Source organism: Corvus cornix, chromosome 4 (assembly GCF_000738735.6).
Source record: "Corvus cornix cornix isolate S_Up_H32 chromosome 4, ASM73873v5, whole genome shotgun sequence".
Taxonomy (NCBI): Eukaryota; Metazoa; Chordata; class Aves; order Passeriformes; family Corvidae; genus Corvus; species Corvus cornix.
In genome coordinates, this window is record NC_046334.1 from 55570005 (window position 1) to 55593644 (window position 23640).

A 23640-nucleotide genomic window follows, 5' to 3' on the forward strand; every position below is an offset into this window, starting at 1 on the left:
GAAATGCCTAAAAATCACATGGTGAGTACTGTCTATTTGCTTCCAGTAGTTTGAAGTCATTAGACTAAAAGTGAAATGGCCCTCAAGAACAAAAGTATGGGAAGGGATGTTTTTAATCTGTTTCAGAGCTCTCTTTTGTAAGACTGTCTCCTATTTACAAGTAAAGCAAGCAACCCATAATGTTCTATTTAATAGAATGAATTAGACCCAGAAACAATGGCTGGAGGCAATCCAGGCACAAAGGAAAGCTTACAAGAGACCGAACTTGTAGCTACATCACAGCAGACTGGTAGAATCCAATGGAGTGACTGGCTGAGCTTCATAAAAAAATGTTTGAGCTCATTTCTTAACCAAGTTCACAATATAAATGCTAGGTCTTTTATGCCTTCTGCCATATTCCAGCTACTGGATTGACTGCAGTGTTGCTGTAAGTACCTAGTAGATTGGTTTTATAGTTACACTTATATATATATCAAATTAGTGCTGTTTTCTCCCCTGCAAACTTGGGATTTTAATTTAGATTCTTCTCTTAGCTGAAATCCAGCACTTTAATGTCTCTTTAATCTACACTACAGTCTCTTAACTAAATGTCATTTCACACCTTCTTGGTTCTCCAATAAGGTGTTCTTGCCTTACTACTCTCTAAAAAGCACTGTTGTAGGGACTTACAGCATCATTAGTTTCTATGCTTAAACATGGAAAATGATATATAAGAACTAAGCTTTATCATTCTTAATGTTTTCATATGCTTGCAGGGAACTGAAAGTCCACAGGGGATAGAAATAAAAATGGAAATATAGCAGCATTGTACTAATACAGCAGTGGCTGTGAGAGAATGAATGTTATGCTCTTGAGCTCAAGGAATGCTTATGCAGGAAAAGATTGACTCATCTGAAATCAGGAACCAGAGAGCACCTGCAAGTACTAGCTGGACATGAAGGAAAAGGCTGGACACACTCACCATGCCCTCTTATATCTCTGAACTAGAATGCCATGACATGAGGCTATTTGATGATGCAAAACATCAACTTGGTTGTACCAGGCTATATGACATGAGGCGGGGAGGGGGACCAGTTGTGTTAGTTGTATACTGGATGTGAGTCCTTGTGTGTCTTGCCACACAAGGGACTGGTGGAGGGCAGGACTGCTGGTGAGAACTGCACGAGTGCAAGGGTGCATATTCATCCACCATCATTCTGGTCACTGCCTGCAGCATGCTATTCCTCCTTTTTCCTGTGGAATGGGCTGCTGATCTTCTCCTCCAGACCGAATGCAATGACACAGTGACCACTGTGCAGATTTTTATGTATATAAATATAAATATATATATGTGAATGAGTCTCTGAATCAGAGCTGTAGGCACAAGGCTGTTGCACTCTGTATTTACTTTAGGCCTGATGGAAGAAAGTATTAAAATAACTGATAAGTTTTCTGTGTTAATAGTTTTTAAGGAAAAGTTAGATATTCTGGGTCACAGTGCGGGAAGTTTATTTACTTCAGTAATTTAAAACCTAATGACTTTCATGGTTAATCCTGTTTCCTTTGCTGCTGCCTTATCTCTTTTGATAATGATGTAAGCTTGAATGCAAGTGTGAAGGGCATAGGTTTATACCTGGAAAATCACTGAGGTACTCTATTTGATCATGCAGATCTGTCTCACAAAGACCTGAAACCTTGTGAGGGGCTATGTGCTACATTTATTCCAGTGACAAACACCCATTTCTTTCCTGATGCTCTCATTGAAAATGAAAATTGCCTGCTTCCTAGTCCTAGAAATACATAATTTTCTGTATATTTCTTCCCCTTACTTATTTCAATCCCTTCTTCTAATCTAGCTCAGCATTATATGTATCAGCACGGGTGACAACTCAAGGAAGTGAATTTAGAGTGGTTCGTTTCACTGAAGGCCTGACTCCTTCACTGTTGATATCAGAGACAAAATTCAGTGATTTCATTAGTACACAGAATCTGCTAAATAACTAAAGTCAGAATACAGAGAACAGAAATGGCCAAACTTTTGGAAGAAATAATTTGAGATGCCTGATCACAAATTTAAAAGGAAGTCCCAAGAGGAATAGATAACTATGGAGAAAACTGAAGTTCTGCAGAGTAGGTATATCTTGATTTCCCAGGAAGTGTTCTCAGTGAAACACTGGTGGGATGAAGAGTTTCTCAATATTTCACTATTCTCTTTGGCTCATGAATGTCAAGGGCAGTTTGTATTTCCTTCTGGAGCTCAGATGTCCTCAGAAGCAGCTGAGCCATATGACACAACCATGACTCATTTCTTGACTCAGCTTAGTTCAGAAAGAATAATGGAAGAGGACTGATTAAGCTTGGGCACAAAACAGCTTACCATTTCAGGCAGTTTCTTTGGTCTCTAAATGAAGTGGCCAAAATTCTGAATCTCAAAGAAAAAGTAGAATATGATAGCAACTTGAATATACATTGCAAAATCAAAATTTCTCTGTAAAGCCGTAAATTAAAGGAAAAAAGAGTATTTTCCACCCACTTACTAGCTTGCATGTAAATGAATAAATTCCATTTTTTGTTTTGTATTGTATTGCTTCTCTATTGAATTAAATCTTTGTCCCATTTAAAAGCCCCATCTTGTCTGTCAGTCTCTAAAGCAGCTATTCAGCAGCCAACCAACAGAACAGAAATTGTCTATGCTGAATGTTCTTTTCCATTTTTGCATTGTATCCTAGTCTCTTATTATAATGGCACTGCCAGCAGAACTATAGACAAGCATGTGTCAATATTTCTATGCCAAACACTGCTTTATTAGTAGATGTTTGTAACAAGACCATTCTAATTTGTATAATCAAAATGAAGCTAAATACAATTATTCTCCATCCTGACACTCATTTTCTCTAAAAATATACTTCATTTTCTCAATCACTTTTGAAAGAGGGACAATCAATAACTTAAAAAGCGCTGAGGTTGAAAACTCCATATTGCTGGTTATTCCTCCTCAGAAAGGGACAAGAAAGAACATAGGAGACCATGTAAGTATTTAATTCGTTCTTTTATACAACATGCTGGGAACCAGGGAACTCCTTCTCATGGCTGAAAGAATGATTTTTCTTCGGAATGTTTATTTTGACCTTGGTCTACAAAGACTGTTTGTAGCCATAGATGTATTTTATCTTTCATTTAAATAAATGTGTATGAAATTTGTATTTTCCATTGTACACTACTTTGTGGTTTGGGGTTTTTTTGCCGTTTTTCCTCCTCATGAGTACAGAGAATACTAACAACAGTTGTGTCTACGCCATGTCTATTTTCAGGAAAAGTGTTTGCTACTGACCATAGCTGTGAGTGTGAAGGGAAAAGATAAGCTTGTAGGAAGCACTGCCTCATTTGCATACTATTTTTAGTACAGACCAATTCTTTCATCTTTGTAATGACTTCACTTCTTGCACAAGGTGAACTAAAAATAGAACTTGTTTCTCCCTTGGTAGTATAAGGCAACAAACTGTACTGCAGATGTCCAGCTTTCAGATCTGCCGAATTTTGAAGTCCAGAGCTCTTGACATTTACAGACCTCACAGACTCTCTTAAAATAGTCTTGAAAGTTCAACCAATGACCAAAAGATTGCTTGAATTCAACCTAATACCACTGTAGATTTTCATATAGCCAGGTATTTCTTTCAATACTGATATTAGCAGTCTGAGGTAAATAATTGCTGTGGTTTTAGTTTACAGTGATGCCTACAGATGTGAGCCTAACCACGTAGGGCTACAAAAGAGCTCTCACTTGTTCTCTCCTCTCCTTGTCCCTCTTCTGTTCCCAGCTGCATTCATCCTGACCTTTCCCTTGAACTAGGTCAGGTGGGTTTTGGCCTTTCCTGTGGGTGGATTCATCCGCTAACCAAAGAGGCAGGTAACTGCATTTCTGCTGACTTACTCTTTTTCTCGAGCCAGTGAGCTGCGTCTGTTCAGACAAGCTCTGGTGGTAAATGGTGGGCACACACAGGCAGGAGCATCAAGACAGAAAAAGAGGTGGGGGGTGTGTGTCTAGGGAGGCTCTCCCCTTTCTACTGGTAGTACACTGTGAGTCTAAAACTATTTCAACAAGCTGTACCCTGTGTAATCTGCAATATAGCAAAAGCATAGCTCCTGCCATTTACCCTACATGGAGCACCAGAACTGAGGTTCAGTGATTTTCTCTGACAGTTATTTGAAATATTTTCTTGCTCAACATCATAGTTCAAGTTCATAGCCTGCTTGTGGAAGTGGCTTGTTGGTATTGCTTCCCAGGGGAGCACTGGGCCGGTCGGATTATCACCATGCCGTGCAAGCTGGATGATAGAGCTTGTGCTGCTCCTGGACCAACATAGCTTGGCATCACATGCTAGGAACACTTATAGGCAGCTTGTTATAAAACACTCAAATGGCTGCTCAAATCCTTGAGCTGAAGGAGCACATTAGACCTGCCAGACTAAAGATTCACTGTTGGAGTTTTTTTCAGCAGGCATAAGAGGAAGGGGCTTATGCATGAAATTTTACCTCTGGATAAATGCACACCAGGTAAAATTTGCATTTATTCATATTTTCTATCTGAATTTTGCACTAGAAATCCCCAAATGAATAAGAGTATCAGCCCCTGTTCACAGTCTTGCTCTTTCTGCTTTCCCATGACAGTAAATCTGACTCTGCTAATGGCAGGTGAAACTGCTTTTCATGGAATAAGAGATGGTTTAAAATCTTTTGACTCCTTTCTTGATGGGTTGGTGCAGCCATTTGTGTATGCGTATGGTGGAATTTTCATTTACATTTTTAATTCATAACTCCATGTAGTTTTTAGTATATGCCGTTGCTATTCCACAAATAAAAGCCCTCACTTTGGTACACTGATGAAAATGAATCACCCCTGCCTTATCCCAAACCCCTGATGATGCCAGTGACCATTTCCTGCACCTGTTGTTATATGACCTTATTTTCTTGGCCATGGATGTCTTGAAATGTACTTCACTTTCTGGATGACAATTTCCTGGAATTGTACTTTGCATAAAATTAGAAAACAACTTTTAACCATGAAAACTTTCCTATTTCTATGTCTTTGTTTATGTCATAGGAACCCATTTTTAGGCATCACTTCTGAAATACATCTCATGAAGATACATATTCAACAACATGGACACAATCTTTTTTTCCCTGTTTTGTTCCTTCTTTTTCCAAGCAACAAACTCGGAGTTTGTGCATGGGTTCATGCAATAAAGCATAGATCTGTAGTAGTTTGTGATTTCTGCTGGTCTGTGATTTCTGTGTTCGTACCTCTCAGAGGGGGCATCATGTTCTGCCCATTCCTAAGAGAGCGATTAAAAGTGCAGAGTGCAGCACATCAGTGTGACGGGAAGTCCTGGTGGTTCCTTATGGGCTTGACACTGCAAAACATTACCAAAATACGAAACAGAATCGGTAGCATCTTTAATGCCTTACCTTTTACACTGAAGTGTTTGTTTATTTTGTGTTTATCAGTATTTCCAGTTGTCTCATACAATCTTCTTTAATGCTGAATGTCTTAGTAAATATGATTTTCTTTCAAGGAGCTATGGTCCTCTCCTTTAAGTTAGCATTCAGTGGTATATTGTTTTAACAATATATGTTATTGCTGCTTGGTAAATCCAATCAATCAAGTACTGTTTCTATTCTGTACATTGAAAAATTGAGAATATAAACTCTACAGAAGCAGCTAATTGATTGACATGGTGGAATGCTCTGTAATAGAAGAGTTTTCCCAGGGAAAATCTGCAAGTCCTAAAATCACAAAATACATAAATTAAAAAAAAACTTAAAAAGGTAAGAAAAGGTAAGTAAAGCAATGAAATTAATTATCACATGATTACAATAAGGGAAATATAAAAACTAATCAGACATGAAGAACAGCTTATATAACCATTAACCAGGCTATGGTAAACCATTCTTTAACCCTGACTTAAGAGATCCATCAGGGGATTCATGGCAGACAGTTAACTAATGCTTAAACCATTCCACAGTAATTTAAAGCTGCGGTAAATGGCATCACTCAACCAAGCAGTCACTCTCAGTCCCAAAAGTTATTTTTAACTGGTATGAAGTTATGCTAACTCTCTCTGCCCTTTCCCTGCCTAAACTGCAGAGGCTAATAAGTCTTCACTAGCTGTCCTTTTACTGAAGTCCAGGCCAATGACACTGATTGTTTGGGGTTCTTTTCCTGGAAAAAAAATTTCCACTGAAGAGCAGTGTCAAATGAAGTTGGAACAACCTCCCTTGGCTGAAACTGCATTTAATCTCTTTATAAATATATTTATTTCCTCACCTTCAATTATTTTTACTTTAAAAGTTGTTCAAAAACTTGTATGTTATTAAGACCAATCTAACAGCTGGTAGCTGTCCAACTAATTTTTTTCTGCCTTCTCACCGACTAATGATCAGTCAAACTAGTGGAAGGAGCTGAGTTTACACAAGAGGGGTAAAAATTGACTGAAGTGAACATGTCATTGGTGAGTGTTGAAGAGGCAGTGGCAGGCAGGAGTGAGGCTGCTTCTGGAGTGTTATGTGGCTAAAAAAAAAAAGGCCTGTATTTGTTTAGTATTTTTACTTCTAAACTGAGGATCAAAAGTGGCAGTGAACTAAAAATTATGCTGGTGACACAATGCTGGGTGGCACTGCCTATATAGAGGAGGATCAAAATATCATGTGAATGAGATGGATATCCAAGGATTGAAGTAAAAAGAAATGGATGAAATTTAATAGCACAAAGTTCAAGGTCATGCAAGCACAGCCCAACAAGAACTTCTGCCAACTGGCAGCCTATATTTTGGAAACAGCTGAAGAGAAGGAAAAGACTTGGGGCTACTGTCTGGCTATACATGAGTAGGAAAATGAAATCCGTTCTGTGTTTTATTTGTCAGTAATTCCTCTTTCTGTCCTTCTTTTCTCATGTCTCACAAGGCACACATTCCTGTCTCCATACCACAGATTGCTGCCTTCTCTCTGGTGGTGATGCAGCAGGATCACTCAACAGGAGCACTCTGTCAAGTACATGAGAAAAAGGTTGGAAACTGTTTGAGGTGAAGTAATTGCAAAATGTCAGTGCATATATGGAGGACATGTAGCATTTCTGGGGATTGCAGTCCCAGACAATTTCCTCAGACACTGTGTTCCTGCAGATGAGAAAGAAAGTGGTAGACTTGGCCACCATGCCACATGGAAATGGGGAGGGCTGGGAAGAGACAGCTGGAGAGGAAGATGACAGTCTGGTGTTATTCCAGGAGGCGTGGGGTGCTGAGGGTCAGAATGTGTAATTGTCTTGTTGCATCTCATGATTAAAGCATTTGAAAATTAGTTAAAGACCAGTTATTGAATAGAAAGGGCTGCAAGGGAAAAGGTGTCATTCTTCATTACATAGGCTTGAGATGAGATCCAAATCCAACCTGCCACACATATTCACTCAGCTGCACATGCTTGTAGCCAGAAGTGACGGCTTGATACCTACCTACATGTCAGTCAGTCTCTTTACCCCAAATAAACTTTTGCTTCTATGGTATCCTTTGCTTCAAAGCAATGCTGACAAGGATTTATTGAATTAACCTAAATGGCTTTAAGCCCCAATTCATGCTGGTGCAGCATGTCTCTATCAGGGGTTTGCACTGGTATAACTAATTGATTTAGTTACAGATGGGAAAATTTTCTTAACAAGAGAAGGCCTAAACTGCTGGCCAGGCTGCCTTTGTTGTTTGCAAGTAATCTCCCTCAGCCTGTTGTTAGAATAAATCTGCTCTATTTCGGATTCCCATAGAGCTAATTTACACAGGAGCCATAGAATAGCATGGTTTACATTTCTTGCTCCTTTTCAAAACGGACTGCAGGATCCTAAAGAAAAAACTTTTCACAAGTTGTCTGCATTTCTGTGAATATTTCATTGCCTCTGTCTCAGTCCTCAAGTATACTGTGGAAAAGCAATTCATTTGACAAATGAGTTTTTTCTAGTTGAGCACAGAGAGTAGAGTATTCTGTTCTGCTCCCGAAGTGACTGGACACACAACACCCTTTGAATCCCATTTCTGATATATAGTGTTATATTAACAAATCTGAGACCTGCTTCTTCTGGCTATCCTGTAATACTAGATGTGAGTTTTCTCTCACTGATCTCAGGGCTAAGCTTATCTCCTACTGGGGCTGTGTGAGCTCAGCTGAAAACCTGTGCACATGTGTGAAACCAATGTGATGAAATCCAAGCTGATGTTCACAGAAAATGAGTGTGTTCTCACCTGATTGAAACTAAATTGAAAATGAAAACAACCTTTTTGGCGGGGAATTAGATATGAGGTCCAACTTCAGGTAAATAAAGTTTGGAGTCTTGTTATATAGGGGTGTAGAACCTGTGACAACTGAATCTCGGTCTTATTTATTTATTACTCACCAAAATGATAAAGCTTTCCTATTTATTTTTAAGATACTGAATTCCCTCTTTTTAGTCCACTTATGTACTTTCAGACCTAATAACCTTTTCAGGAACAGTGCTGAAATCTGGAGACAGTGATACAACAAGCTTCAGCAATTGTTATCACTCCTCAATGTGGACAGTGTTTTTGGCTCTATTTGCTACCTCTCCAAAATTCTGGGTTTTTTTTTGTTATCAGCTTGAGTCCTCTTCAGTTCTAGTTTTTTGTATTGTTCCACTAACTCTGAAGTAGAGGTACAACTTAATGGGCCCAAATAATTCACATTAATGTAAGGAGTATATAAACATTGCAGTCTTTGCATCAGCAAGAACTGTATTTTCCTTGAGAACATTTATGCTCTTCACATATTTGAATGATACCCATTTTGCAGTCTAATCCTACAAAGAAATGGTTGGAATGTGGGGCATTACAGAAACTGATAAAGAGATATTTGTAGGTTAGTACCTCATAATAATATTTTGTTTGCCGAAATCGTTAAATTATGTGTCTAAAAGTTTTAAACTATTCATAGAATTGAAAAATAAAGGGTTTTGTAAAGAAAATAAACAAAACTAGGTGACTTTTTACCATGCTAAGTCTTGTTGCTGCCTTTCACTCAAACCAATTCAAAAGAAAATGGTGTTTCTGTATCAGGAAACAAATAATTCCTCTCTCTAAATTATATTGTTATGGCCATCTACTTTTTTGTTCCTTATTGTGAAAAGATAGACATGAATAAGTAATGCAATTTTCAAGAGAGATGTTGCTGCATCCCATAAATATGGACTTTTATCACACAATTTTTTGTATTGCAGAGACTTGAAAATTAGCTAAGGAATAGTTGACAGCTGGAGAAGGAATTGGGATGTATGTTGACTTACCAGATTGTGACTAAAAGCCCACACATACCTTTTCCAGACACAGTTTTCACACTACTGGTAAATTTTCACACTGCTTTTCCAAAATATTTTTTTTTAAATTGTTTCTGAGTAGACTATGTAAAAAGTTCAAAATGTATTAATTTGCCAATGAACATCTTTATATACATATCTATCTACCTGTCTGCCTATCTCAGAATTAAATTTTCTCTGCAAAATCAGTGAAAAATGTCAGAAACTGCTCACTTATATGACTGGGATATAAATACAGATTTTATTTTTTACTGCAGGAAGTGTCCTAACATTTCTAAGAATGCTGATAATTTTTCAATGCTTGTGTCATTTGTAGCACAGTTTTTTCTCTGTATTAGGAAAGTCTCTGGCTACTTGACAAAGTGCAAGGCTTAGTTGTGCAACAGGCAGAATTCCATCATGAAGGAGCAGAATTCATGGTAATAATTGATCTTCCTTAAAGACTAAACAATGCAGTTAGGCTCCAAGGGTGGGATTTATAGCAATCACCATGGTGGTGGAAGATTTAAGGCAGGCGACAACATTAACTCGTTTTTCCATCCATCTTTTATAATACTCTGCCTTTTTCAGATCTCCTGCATCTCAGCTTCTTTTGTCTGCTCTCACTTTCTTCATTTCTCCTGATTTCCTCATTTTTTGTTTTCTTTAAGCTTCTGCTTTATGTACTCAGTGCTGAGTAAGCCAATGAGGAGAATTTGTTCCTGTACATCTCCCACTCTCCCCCTAAGCACCCCACACTGTATTATACAGTACTTAAGTCTCATGTGAATAATGGCTATGTCCTTGAGGAGAACATACTGATTATATGGATAAAGATTAGTCCATAAATAAAATTAAAAGAAACCAGATGCATAAAGCAAAGAGGCTAGAGAGTGTCTTACTGGAGTCTGAACTCACCTGCCCCTTTCTTATTTCTGACCTCAGTTAACATGAGTAAACTAGGTTGCTGCTTTTTCTTCACCTATTTTTATGTCAATGTCAAGAACTATTAACAATCTCTCTGAACATGTGTTTTAGGAGAAATATGTGACCAATGTAGAAATTAAAAAGGACACTTTTGGCGCCTTGGGCATGCGTGGATGGAGAGCACAAGAGATTGTAGAGTGGTCTAAGCAGACAAGCTGGAAAGTAAGAGGTTGGCTGAACAGCTGATGCGAGAAGAAGCCATTACAAGAGCAAGAACTGGTCCTGGATGCCTGTGGAATGAGATGAAAAAACAATTTTCTTCATATATATACTTTCATCCTATGAAGACTCTATGTATTAATTTCATGTCAATGAGTAGCCCTACTGACTTCATTAGAACTAATAATGTGTTTAAGATTAATCACATGCTTATATTCTCCTCCACTGAAGATACATTTTCAGGAAAATTGTTCTTAGAACACTTTTCACCTTACATTAAAGTACTGCCTCAGGTGTGAGACCTGTAATATTGCTTACCAGTGTAAATGCTGGCGACCCACAAATCACACAACAAATTACCCAGCACTGGACCTGTCTTTGAGGGAACCAGGTCAACAGTTGGGTCTGCAGCTCTTGACTGAAGATGCAGCAGTATCACATTGGAGCCAGGGAATAGCAGACGGTGAAGGGGAAAATAGCAGGAAATTGGAAAACAGACTATTTTCAGTAATAAAAATATCTACAGATGATAGTGCCTGACTTCTGAGTAGAACCTAGCTGCCCCTCATATTGAACTAAATTTCTTGTTGCTCTTGACCATGTCAAGCTGAAGCAGGTAGGAGGTGACACCTGGGAGTGCGACCCCCTTCCGCCTGACACCCGCTGCTTCACTCCAAGTAATGGGCAAGTGCCTTCTTGCACTGGGGATCATAAACCTGGAATCCTCTCCTGACAGCAGTCTTCTGTAACTATTTCTTCAAAGAATTGACCCAGCTCTCTCCTCTTTTAATGTTCAGGCAGGGAGAAGTGGTTTCCTCAATTGCTGTTAGAGATCAGAGCGCTCGCTGAGGAAGCACGACACCCGGACTCAATACCTTCCTCAGCATGAAATAGTTCAAATACACGTCTCTCTTATTAGTGGGGAATGTGCAAAGAAACATCTTGAAATTCTTTTAGAACGTCAGAGTTTGGCTGAAAACTCTGTATCACACTTACCAGAGGTGGTGTGGGCTGCATTCCCTGTGGATGCAGTGCACAAGAACCTGGCTGAGTGCTGAGTGCTTTAACCAGCAGACTGGTTTGCAAATAGGACTTCCTAAGGAGAGGTGGGGTGTAGCTGGTGCCTTGGGTTGCAGTGGAGTATTGTAGGAGATAAGCATTCATTGCCCCAGGACAAGCACTTACAAATGTACCTGGGAAAATAAACACCTTGGGAACTTGCAGATGAAGTAGGGATATGACAGATAATTCTTCAGAAGACCTTTGGTAAGTTTAGAGCCCCTAATTTAGAGATGTTGCTGCACTGGATCTTCCCAACATAAAGCTCAGACAGTCAGAAAAAACTAGCAAACTGTGTTTAAATGAAAATGTTTTTAATTCATTCCCTCCTCCTCTCCTTCTTTCCTTCTTACATCTTCTTACGAATTTGGACTCTTTCAGAGAATTTGTCTCTGGAGGGCTTCTCTATCTCTCTCCTTAGGTTTCTCAGAGTCAGAGAGAAACATAAAGACTGTTTTAACTTCTACCCTGGGATTATAGAATCCAGCCTGTCTAGCTGCTGGGTAAATCAGAACAATTTCCCTCTATGCCAAATGCTGGTGGTTTGTCATAGACGTGCTCAAGCCCCTTCATTAAATGTGGCTTGCAGTTCATGCTGTGTACAGGTAGCAGCTAGCTAAGGGAAGAGAGAGACAAATAATGACCAAAAGGCTAAGTAAGACCCACTTCCAAACATCTTTCAACCACATCCCCAAAGTGAGAGCAGATCTGCTTAGCTGATTGTAAATGTTATATTATTTGGATGGACTCTTTAAACCCTGCCATTTTTGGCATTTAAAAGTAAAAGAATAAACAGAAACACATCTGGTTTGCAAATGTGCATGCCACATTTGAGCTTTATGCAATTTCGAATTAGTTGTTAAACATTGAAAATCAGGGTTCATAAGGGAAATGCCTACTCAGCTGATTGTAGTGCAACTGGTGCAGCTATAACAGGCACCAGACACTCCTGGAATAGCAGATAACTGTGTACGGCTACACAGGCATAGGCAGAAAGAAAAGGCAGATGGTGTACTTAACTGCACTTAAAATTATTGTGTGTGTGTCAATAATGAATGCCCAAACCAGATTCTGCCATAAAAATCAACTATATGTGCATACTACTAGAACAAATGCAGTCCTATAGAAAAAAAAGTGGATTCCAGCACTCTAATGATGCTTACTATGAGGATCAGTTATTTTCTATTGGCTGTAGGTTTTTAAAGTCTTAAACATTAATTAATTAACAACACAATAACAAAAATAAGTAAATCATAAGGGTCATCCTGACAAATAAAAAACTGTTATTTATAGAAAATACTCTTAAAAGTACAAATTATGTGTGCTGCTAGCAAAAGATTGTCAGCAAAAGTTGCTGGATCCTACAGTCTCAAAATACATGCCTACCTTGGACTCCGTAATGAAATTCTGGCAGGGTCAGCTGAGTTCACAATTTCAAGGTCAATTAAGTTGTTTATGGGTGAAAGTTAGGCCATGTGGTAATCGATGGAGTCTTTACTGTCAACCACAGCATCATACATAGATATTACATTTAAGACTTTAAAATAAAGAAATTTTACTTTTCTGTATGCAATTTAATGTTCTAACAGTTTTTCAGTTTTAGAGAAAGAATTTGCTCAACTTAGTTAAATAAGACCATTAAAGAATGTAATTGCTTGTAATTCCTCTGTATGCTCACTCCTCTCTATTCCTCTCTCTGTAATGTAGAGTGTGAACCCCTTACACTGAATGTTATTCACTGTTAGCAACCCCACCAATCTCAGCAGGAAAGCTGTTGGAGTAGTCTGAGAATCAGTTTGAGTAAAGTTAGCAAAAGTTGGCTGTAAATAAGCACCAAATTCTGTCAGACTCGATCATATTAATCAGATTTGTCTCAATATCTTACTTGTCCACATTCAGTTGCTCAGTATGCAACAATATTAGCCCAAACACATTGGCTGAGGACAAATTATTACTTGCTTCGTCTCATGGTCTTTCTCTCCGCATGGAGTGCCATGCTGACATATCATCCTAATGCATCCATTTCTGGAACAAGCAGAGTTTCCTCTAGCTGGAGTAATAGCAGCTTAGGTTTATGATGACACTCGTAGAGTTTAGGCTCTCAAATCTCTAAAGTACTTTTGAAAATTGTATGCAATATTTATTACCCCTCCAAATTGCAATTCAGTGGAGTAGCAGAAGAGAATTGGACTGACTTTCATTACAGTTTCCTGACCTTTTATCTAATGTAAAACCCTATTTTTAATGGCTGGTGTCTTTGCCAAACCCTAAGAATTGCCTTGTATGGCCTTAAACGAGCCCCAGTGGGTATGAGCATTATAACATTGTCTAATTACACAGTCACATTTGAATTTTGTTCTAAACTATTTGTGCTTCAGTCTGTGCATAGGACAGAAGGAGCTTAACTGAAAAGCAAATATTCAATTCTAGTTCTCTTCCCATTGCTCAATATGTCCCCTATGCCTTATTTACTGCACAGTATCCAAACCTTGCTCTGAAGATAATTGCTATGTCCCTTCCAGGTTTTTCTATGGTGCCTGTTGCTATAGTACCTGAACATTTTACAAACTTTAATGAATTTACATGCGCAAAACCCCTCTGAGGTGAGGAGTAGCATTATTCCATCTTGCAAGTGCTGAACCGATACACAGAGCATTGAAAATAATCCCCCCAGTCCTCTAAGATTTGAGGTTATGAGTTCTGAATTTTTGGTGTGCTACTTTATATATTTTAAATTGCTCTGCACTGCTTGTATACGAGAGTAATCGAATCAGTCACTTGAGAAATCAGGAATGAACAAACACAAACAGAAGACTTAAAAAAATCACTTGCCCATTTCATATGATGGTGACATAAATCCAGCTTTCCAGACCATTGTTCCATTGTCTTGAGACCACCTTTCTCTTCCTGAAATCCATGCCCAAGCAACCACTTTTTATATCAAATATGCATAGGTCCTATAGACAATATGCATCACTCTATATCAAGGCAGGTCTAAATCCTTCTCCCAGCAGAGCAGAAGGAAACACTGCCAGCTCTGCAGGTCAGCTGGTGATTATTGGGGTTATTTGAGGAGAGCTCAGCAAGGACAAGGCTGTGGCAGAGATGGTAAATAAGTGTTTTGCTCTGATGCTCACTGTAGGAAGACTGAGGGGAGCCCCAAACCCTCTGAGAGGACTCAGCAAGAGATTTCCTGAAACAGAAGAAACTGTGGAAGAAGTAATTCAATAAAGAGATAGAATAAACACTAAAAAATCACTGAGACTGTATGATATTCACCCAAGAGTCTTAAGAGAATTAAAGGATGAAATAGTTGAATTACTGATGGTGGTAATCTTTCCCTTAAGATTTCACTGATTTTTGAGGAGGGGAGAGTGGTGAATGTGGCACAAAATTTTAAAGAGGTTTCTAGGGAAGATCTCCAACCCTGTGAGCCTGATGCCTGCACTTGGTAAATTAACAGAAGACATGATAAAAGATGGAATTAGTGGAAATCTGGCTAAGTGTGACTTACTGGAAAGGTAAAACATAGTTTCTATAAAGGCTAGCCCTGGCCTTTAAACACAAGGGAAGGCTCTTGAGGGGACAGTGAGCAAATCATTAAGGATGACCCTGAACTTTCAGGAGATTTTTGACAATGTCCTACACCATAGGATTTCAAGGAATGAAATTGCCATGGCATATCAGACAAAGTCCTAGGTTGTATAGATATTAATCACAGAAGCATAAACAGAAGGCATGACTAAATGTGGTTTTCAAAAATGGAAGGAGGGCTCTTCTAGGACCTGTGCTATACAACATGTCTGTAAGTGACCTGGAAAGCACAGCAAACAGTGAGGTGACAAAAATAGCTGAGCTGGGGAGTCAGGCTCCAGGCTGGCTCTAAAAAATTGCAGAATGGGCTTATGAGACTAGAAAGCAAGATGGAAATTAAAATTATATATAGATATAGTGGTGCAGACGGGAAATAATAATCCTAAATTTGTGTAATAAATAATGTCCTCTGACACGCCTATTACTACTCAAGAGCGAGACTTGGGTTTTGTCACAGAGAACTCCAGAAAAATGTCAGCTCACTGCTCAGCAACTTTGGAGAAACGAAAGGGGATTTCAAGGTGAAATTAGAAAAGGAATGAAAAGCCAACAGGAAAACAACACTACAGCTCTGTAGCTGTGGTCCAACTGTACCCTACTCTGTACCAGTCTTGTCCTCTTGTTCCAGAAGTGTATGGTAAGACAGAGGAAAACCTGAAGAAAGGGAATGAGTGACAAGGGTTCTGTGGCAGTGCCTGTACCAGGAAAGGTGAAACAGAGTGATCTTCTCCTTACCGGAAAAGAGAGGACCTACATGTGGGGGAAGAGGCATCTTTGAAGTTCATGAATGCTGTAGGGAAGGTACAACTGGGAATTGAGTGCTCACTGTCTCCTCCTGTACAGGAATCAAGGGATCATGTTACCTACATGTTTTCACTTGTGTGTAACAGACCTGTAAGGCTCCTCACTGAACAATTTTGTGTGCCTTAGAAGCCTCAAGAGAAGACTGGGGAAGCACTTGGAAGAGATTTGTGCTGTGGGTGAGAGAAAAGCTACATCAGGTGTAGGATTGACCCTTACTGAGGATTCCAGAGGTGAGCGAGTGCTGTGGGAGAGGCAGGCTGTGCTCACCCTGTGCAACACCCTGTCTGGGGTTCCTGCACCTCGGCACCTTGGCACCTCAGCTGGAAGCAGGGAAACAGGATCCTGCTCCATAGCTGCACCACTGCTCTGGTGCCTTATCTTGCTGTGAAGAAGGCAACAGGTATATGGTCAGGTATCATAATGCATAATGCAAAGAAGCTGAATTAGGTCATATCCTCTCTTCTGATTACAGGCTAGAAGAACGTCTGATTACAGCATCTTGGGACTGTTACAAAACAGGCTTGCAAAATCAATGCCTTGTTATATTTTGAAAATGAACTGAAGCTGAGAAATGAAACCCACACATACAGAGATGGTAAGGCTGATGAGTGCATTTTGAATTTCTCCATTTGAAAGAAATATGATGAAATCTGGGGATCTGTTTAGGGGTACTACTGCATTTAAGACATGCTCATATCCACACTGCACACAGGGCACAGTGTGAACAAACACAGAGGCATCCAGACTTGAGTTTTAAGTCAAGAGAGAAAGTAGACATCAATCATTAGCAGTAAGTAAATTGGACCTGGCACCTCAAGTGCCTTAAATGTTAGAAGTTACCCCTGAAATAGTATCCTGATTCTTAAAGGAAGATACTAAATTACTTGCTGAGCAAATGGGTGACATAATCAAAATGATGAACGTCGCCAAATCCTGAAGAAAGTGCGGTGCCTGGGAATAAGGAGTTAGGAGACAGGGCAGGAGTGAATTGCCAGTTTACAGGCAAACATCACACAAAACACAAGAATTTAAGAGGCACAGCTGTAAAGAACAATCTTCATTTTGGGACAGTCTTAGTAAGTGAAATCACAGTTCTCCAGCAATTCACCTCATATAAATGTTGCTGTTATCACTTGTGTATGTATGGAAAAACTTGAACCCAAATAACTAATAATACAGAACAATCCTCCCTCTTAAAATGGAGATGAAATTAAACTAGATATATTTTCCTTTAAAAGAATCTCTCGTTATTATTTTCAGAGTGTGTTTCTGATAGTGAAATGAGTGATAAGATGGTTCTAGATGAAAAGAAAAGCCTTTTAATTTACTAAGGAAAACCCCCAGAAGGCTGCTATGACTGGCAATATTAAAACTTACTCCTCTGTAATTGACTTGTGTCTAATCTAACTTACTTTCTCAGCATTAATGTTGGTCATGACAGTGAAAAAATATTACCGATTCCAAGAAATATCAAAGATCTGGGTTTTTTTAAAGTAAAATAAACTGGATGGCTGGGAGGCAAAAAAAGAATTTTTCTTCTACCGTAAGTAACCCAGTATGGATATTTTAAAGTAACTTTTGAGACTGACCTCAGGTTGCCCCACAGGAGTGCAATTGACCTCAATTTGAAGATTGACCTCAGGCTGCTGTCCTGTTCTATTTAACAGTGCATGCCTGCACCAAAACAATTAATTTGCAATGCAGAGGTCTAACAAGACCTGCTCTGCAGATAACTCATCTCTTCTGGGTTTGTTCCTCCTTCTTGCACTAAAAAGGAGAGGAGGAAAAGAGCAAAATGGCCTGGTGTTGGAAGCAGGCAATTTTGGCACAGGTGCTGGCAGATACTTGCCGAACACTGAAGTATTTGAGGTACAGCAAGGTGACAAAGAGCTGACTTTGCACCTTAGTCCATTGCTGATCACTGGGAGCTGGAGAAGTTGTTGTAGATAACTGGCTTTTGTAGACTTTGAACAAGTCCTAAGACTGAGAGTCATTAGACATAGCATAATGATATCTTGTAGAAGATATCATGATTTGTCAGATATATTGACTATTAAGACTGCTTTTTCTCACACCCATCATTGTGCTAATCATATCGATTTATTTTGCAGTCATCAAAGGAGACTAAGGTTTTTAAATTACTAAAATTGGATATATATGCTAATTTCACGTGTAGGCACAAGTGCCACATTTTTTGTGCAGCTGAAATTTTGATAGCAGTGAATTTCAAGCTTCCTACTCGTAGTATCACTAGTTCAAATTAATACTCTTTCTCCACTCAGTAAAGAGTGTGTACACCTAGGATGGTGGTTAACATCACTTTTCAATGTAGATAAACAAAAGCAGAAGAGTAAGCAGAGCATCAGTTCTCATTGCAGTGGGTTTTGATTCAGGGCTCTGTGGAAGTTCTGCAAGCTCTTATCTTTTTAATATTTGTGGCATTTATGAAATGCATATCCACTTGCAGCAACCTTCAGATAGTTTTTACTATTTCTTCTTGCCACTGTTATTCTATAGAATGTCCAAATTACGATAAGTAGTCCCTTCGCTGAATGTTGTCAAATCAAGTATAAAACTTACGCGTTGTATATTTAAGCAAAGTGAAAGCTAATTTGCTCTAACACACTGCAAAGCATTATCCTCAATACTTTTATTTCTCTAGTTCTTCTGTTTTTAAGAAAGATTTCAGAATTCAGGGATTTTTTTAGATACCTATTTTTCGATACCTATTTTTCTTATTTGATAGAATTTTTAAATTATTTTTTTTCTGACCTAAAATAATATATCTCTGGGAAGAAAAGTTTGTATGTATTAATAAGGATTAGACTGTTTCAGAGCTTGCACAGAAGCCTTTAAACACCATTAAGGTGTTGCAGGACAAATGTGGCTTTTTTTAATCAATGAGTGGTTCTTATTCACCTTTTACACAGTGCTTTTGCAAAATGTAAGAGTTCTTTTAGAGGACAGGCCTTAAAAATAAGGTCTTAATAGCCTGATCAGAACTCACAGTTGATGCTGCATAGAAACATCAACAACTTGAACAGTATTTATGTTCCACTTTAGAATGAAAATTTGAGTTTCACAAAATTGTTTTTTCTAATATGATGCTCTCTTGAGAAACTTTTCATGTTATTCATCTCCACTTGGTGTAGTGGTTTGGCCCAAAATACTCATTACTGTTTATCATCTGTGAGATAAGAATTAGGAGAAACGCAAAGCAGGCACCAACTTTGAAAGAATATAAAGAAGTTTATTAACAGATCTAAAAGAAGGAAAAAAAATCATACCACACCTTCAGAACTCTTCTCCTCCTCCCACCTTCCTCCCTTCTCCCACTGACAAAGTAAAAAGACGACCCTTAAGATGTTCAGTCTGTTTACCACTTCTATAATAACCTTGTTCAGTCCATTTAGGAAGAGGAGTCTCTCTGCTCACATGTGAGTCCCTTCCCCCTACTTGCAGCTTTTCCCACAACTGCTTTCGAGGGTCCACTCTTGAAGTTTTTTGGGGTACAGTTTTAAGGTTGAGCCGTTCAGAAACAAAAGCTCTCTTCACCCATCTCTGGGAGCATTTCATCTCTAAGAACAGAGGCCCTCCTCCTTCCCTGGGAGCAAAGGGTCTTCCTCATCTTCATCTTTAGGACTATCTCTGGGAGCATCTTGAGGAACTGAGGTTTTCTCCTTTCCCATTTGGAGCAAAAGTCCTCATCTGGTCCATCTCTCCCTGTCCAAACTTCTCATGAAATTACAGCTGCGTCAGCATCTGCCTATCTCGGCGCAGGTGCTTTTGCTCATGAGTTGAACACTCCACCCCCCATATCTTCATGAAATGACAATGGGATACTCTGATATATCCTAGCTTTACAACAGAATTTCAGCTTTAAGCATCTCCTCTTCTCTTCCCTCAGGTTTTCAGCTCTTCACAGCAGTAAAAGGGTTAATCTCACCTCGGCCTTGCAGCTTTGCAGCTGGAATGTTGAATTTTTCTTATCACAGTGGAGAGAGGGGAGAGCCAAGCCGCTCCGGCTGCCCACGGCAAGGCAGTGGGGGGGATTCCATGGCTGGAACAGGTCCATCGGCTCCAGGATGGCCGTGGCCCGGCCCGGCCTGGCCCGAGCAGGGCCTGGCCGGGCCCGCTGGCCCCCACACGGGGCCCGCAGCCACCTCTCCCAGCACTGGAAACGAGAGAGAGATGTGGGGGGTTTGTCTATTCTTAAATGTGTATCACAGAGGTGGTCACAACTTTAAGTGGCTTAAAGAATTGTCCATATTCAAACTGGCCAGCTGATAGGTTCTGTCAGGTCATGGGGAAAGCTGTAAGCACCCCTTGGCAAGGACATCACTTCCAGGACTATGCTTGCTAACCTATGACACCTGGTTAGACTATCTTGAAATTCTTCATTTCTGTTTGCAACGGTCCTAATTATTCTTTCATTCAGCTGCAGTGTGCTAATTGAGTGAGAGAAAGAAAATGAGGGAACAGTGAGGTTGCCTCTATGCACTAGTAGTGGAATTGTGAAGTGGTTGCTCTGAATGTGCAGAGAGGAATTAGATACTTAATCCAAAGACAGGGCCTATATCAGGATTGAAGTAGAGATCTTCACCTCCCATCATCCTAGAATCAGACACCAAAGTACTCAGGAAGCTAGACCTTAACTTTTACTTTTTCCTTGACATAGAGGGTGGCTTAGACAGCTTGATGGAACTGAGAAGGCTGGTGTAACATTTATTCCTTTAAGTTTTGCAGGGAACTTAGAAGTAGCACCTGAAAACTGAAGGTTACAAAACCTTTTGTTGAAAAAGCTCTACATAATTTGGGAAGTTGTTACAACTTCTAAAGTGACTTGGGCAATATGAATCAGATCTTTTAAAGGATTTAAATGTTGACAATGTTAAGGGCTTTTCATACCAAGGGATTTAAAAAATTCTTCCAAGTATCCGTCTGTATCTTTGGCAATGGAAACACTATCATGAAGACCCTTAAAGACATAATTAGCTTCCACAGCAGGTAGGTGATGTGTGTTCAAGAGCTTCATTCACTTCTGAAGGTGGACCCAAGTTTTCTAATTCACGCACTTTTGAAATGTGATTTATTTTCTTTCCTTCAACTGTCCCTTGTACTTATCATGCTCTATGTATAAATTTAAAAATGAAAGAATTTATAGCACAGTTACAGCACAAATCCAACTTGTTTGATTTCTAGCCTGCATGTAAAAGCTCAGTACCATTTCTAACGTTTGGAGGTTGGGATATAGGGATCACATTTTATTCATTTACCTGTGCTTTTTGAAAACCAGCTATTCCATTTTATTGAAATACACAATCTTACTATGCCAGGCATCAGCGCTATGGAATGTCATCTGTCCCCACTTCTTTGTGTTATAAATCCTTGTACATTGCAAAACCAGTTAGATTAAAGAGCAGAAGTGGTAAAAACAATGAAGAAATTGTAAATTTGTACCTATATGTGTGGGCCTGATTCTCATTTTTACCTATTTTGTTTATAGTGGCAGAAAAACATGGCTCTCAATGATATGCAAGAGCATTTTGCAGTAAGTTCTGCTTCACTCAAAACTTGTACGAGCCTGGCTCCATGCTGCTGCCAGCTGTGGGATTATGGTCTTAGGCTCTTTGCATCAGTGCGATTATTTGTATCAGTATAACAATTAACACCAGTTGTTGACAGAAATATAAAAGAGATTTAGATCTGTAAGCCCCTATAAATTATACAAAGGGACCATATACTCTCTTATATCAGAAGTTTGTCTACATGGTTCTTTGCAGGGAGATAAAAACTCTTTCATACATTGTTCACTTCATTCTTCCTCAATTTTATTCGGGAGCAGAACAAACTTGAGCTGTGTAGTATGAAGAATCAGCTTCCCACCTCTAGTCAGAAGCAGGTTATATAAAGTTGGCTTTGGTGTTTTCCTAACAATAGCTACTGAGCAGACTGGCTGAAACCACTGGCAAAATACTGCATGCACACACTAGGAATAAATAAAAAGTCATGTCTTATGTGCACAGAAGCCTCTGCGATTCATTTATTTATAGCTCTGTCTGTGATATGAATTGCTTAGGTTAATTGCATTACATGGGTATGAGCTTTGCAAGAATGGGTAAACCGGGCCCTACATATTCGAAATAGCATACTTAGTTAACCCATTCATTAATTGAACACAAAAGAAACATAATTATGATGGGAGGAGGAGTTTTTCATATATAACTTCATCTGGCCATGTATCTGTTTAATTGTGAGTCCCCTACAAGCTCTTTTAAGGCAAATTCATCTCATATTGACATCCCTCCTTGCCATATGTTTTTTAGACACTGCAATATGAATTATACTTATTATGGAAATGACAGCCAAATCTATTTTGCTCTGACAAGTAATATGCCAAGACAGCCTCTGTTCTGTCAGCAAGCATTGCCAAAGTACAAATGTATATGGCAGCAAACCTTTTTCAAGTTAAAACAGAAATGCTAAAAACTGACTTTGCTAATTTATCAAAACTGCTTCCTGGCTCTCACAGGATTTCTTCTGGCGGCTACAAGACATCCTTCTCCAATGCAACTGGAAACATTTTGGAGCTAAGTCAATATTTTCATTCACAATTCATGTTAACACTGGACCCGAACATTGCAAGGTGCTGAATCTGTTAATGGGAAGGCAACCAACACTTTCCAACAAAGAAATCATGATCCTACTCTAGTGGTTTCCTGCCGTTGCTTAAGAATTTGTAAAATTACTTCTAGTTGTAAAAAAATGGTTCGAAGTACTGCTAAATGAATTTAGGCACCTTATCATCATTCTTCCCTCTCTTTGCATATAAACGCACCTGTGAAGTCAGGACAGAGAAAGGTAAGTCCCTACTCCTTTTTTTCTACAGTATTTAATGAGCTTTCCTCTCTGTCCTTCCTGCAGAAGCTCAGGTGCTCAGTAGTCCTCTGGCAGCATCAATAGCCTTGGGGCATGGTCCACCACACAGGAGAGCTGCTTTGCTCCTTTTCCACACACACATGTATTATTTTGCTTCTAAGGATAGCAGAGCTCCATGCCATTGTACTTTAACCAGTGGAGAAATATCACTCAGCAGTTCCATGTTTTACGAGCCTGACTTGGAAAAGGAACTGCATGGTTTACATCTTCAGGAGTTACGTACTATGTCATTTGTTAACTGATTTCACTGATAAAGCTCTTCAGTTCCTTTAGACATTTATGAATGCTGCTGTCATGTCTCTTACCTCTGCTAGCTCTGCTCAGTATACAAAAGACCCCTTTTTATAGTAATTGTATTGGTTTCTTCTGTATAGAGACTCAATTAGTAAAAAACACTATAATTTTGTGTAGTGTAAGCATCCTGCTGGATAAGGCGTGTTTTTGAAGGTGAATGAATCATGAATTTCTTTGGTGGAGTAGGAGTGACACCTCTGATAGGCTAGGCACTGTAATCTCATGTAAGGTATATGGCAATGAAGGTTTCAGTTACTCTCTCCCTATTCAAAGGTTTCTTGCATAAGAATGGAAAAGCCACTTCGGTCACTCAAAGTATTTAATCTTTTTTTGGCATTTTTAAAACTAATGCCTTTTAGGTACTACTGACCATAACTCTAATCCTTAGCTAGTATAAATCATTATAGACTTTATTTGCTTCAAAATTATACTGACTTGCACTAGTTAAGTACAGAAAGGGCCTCTAGGGCATAGCCATTAGG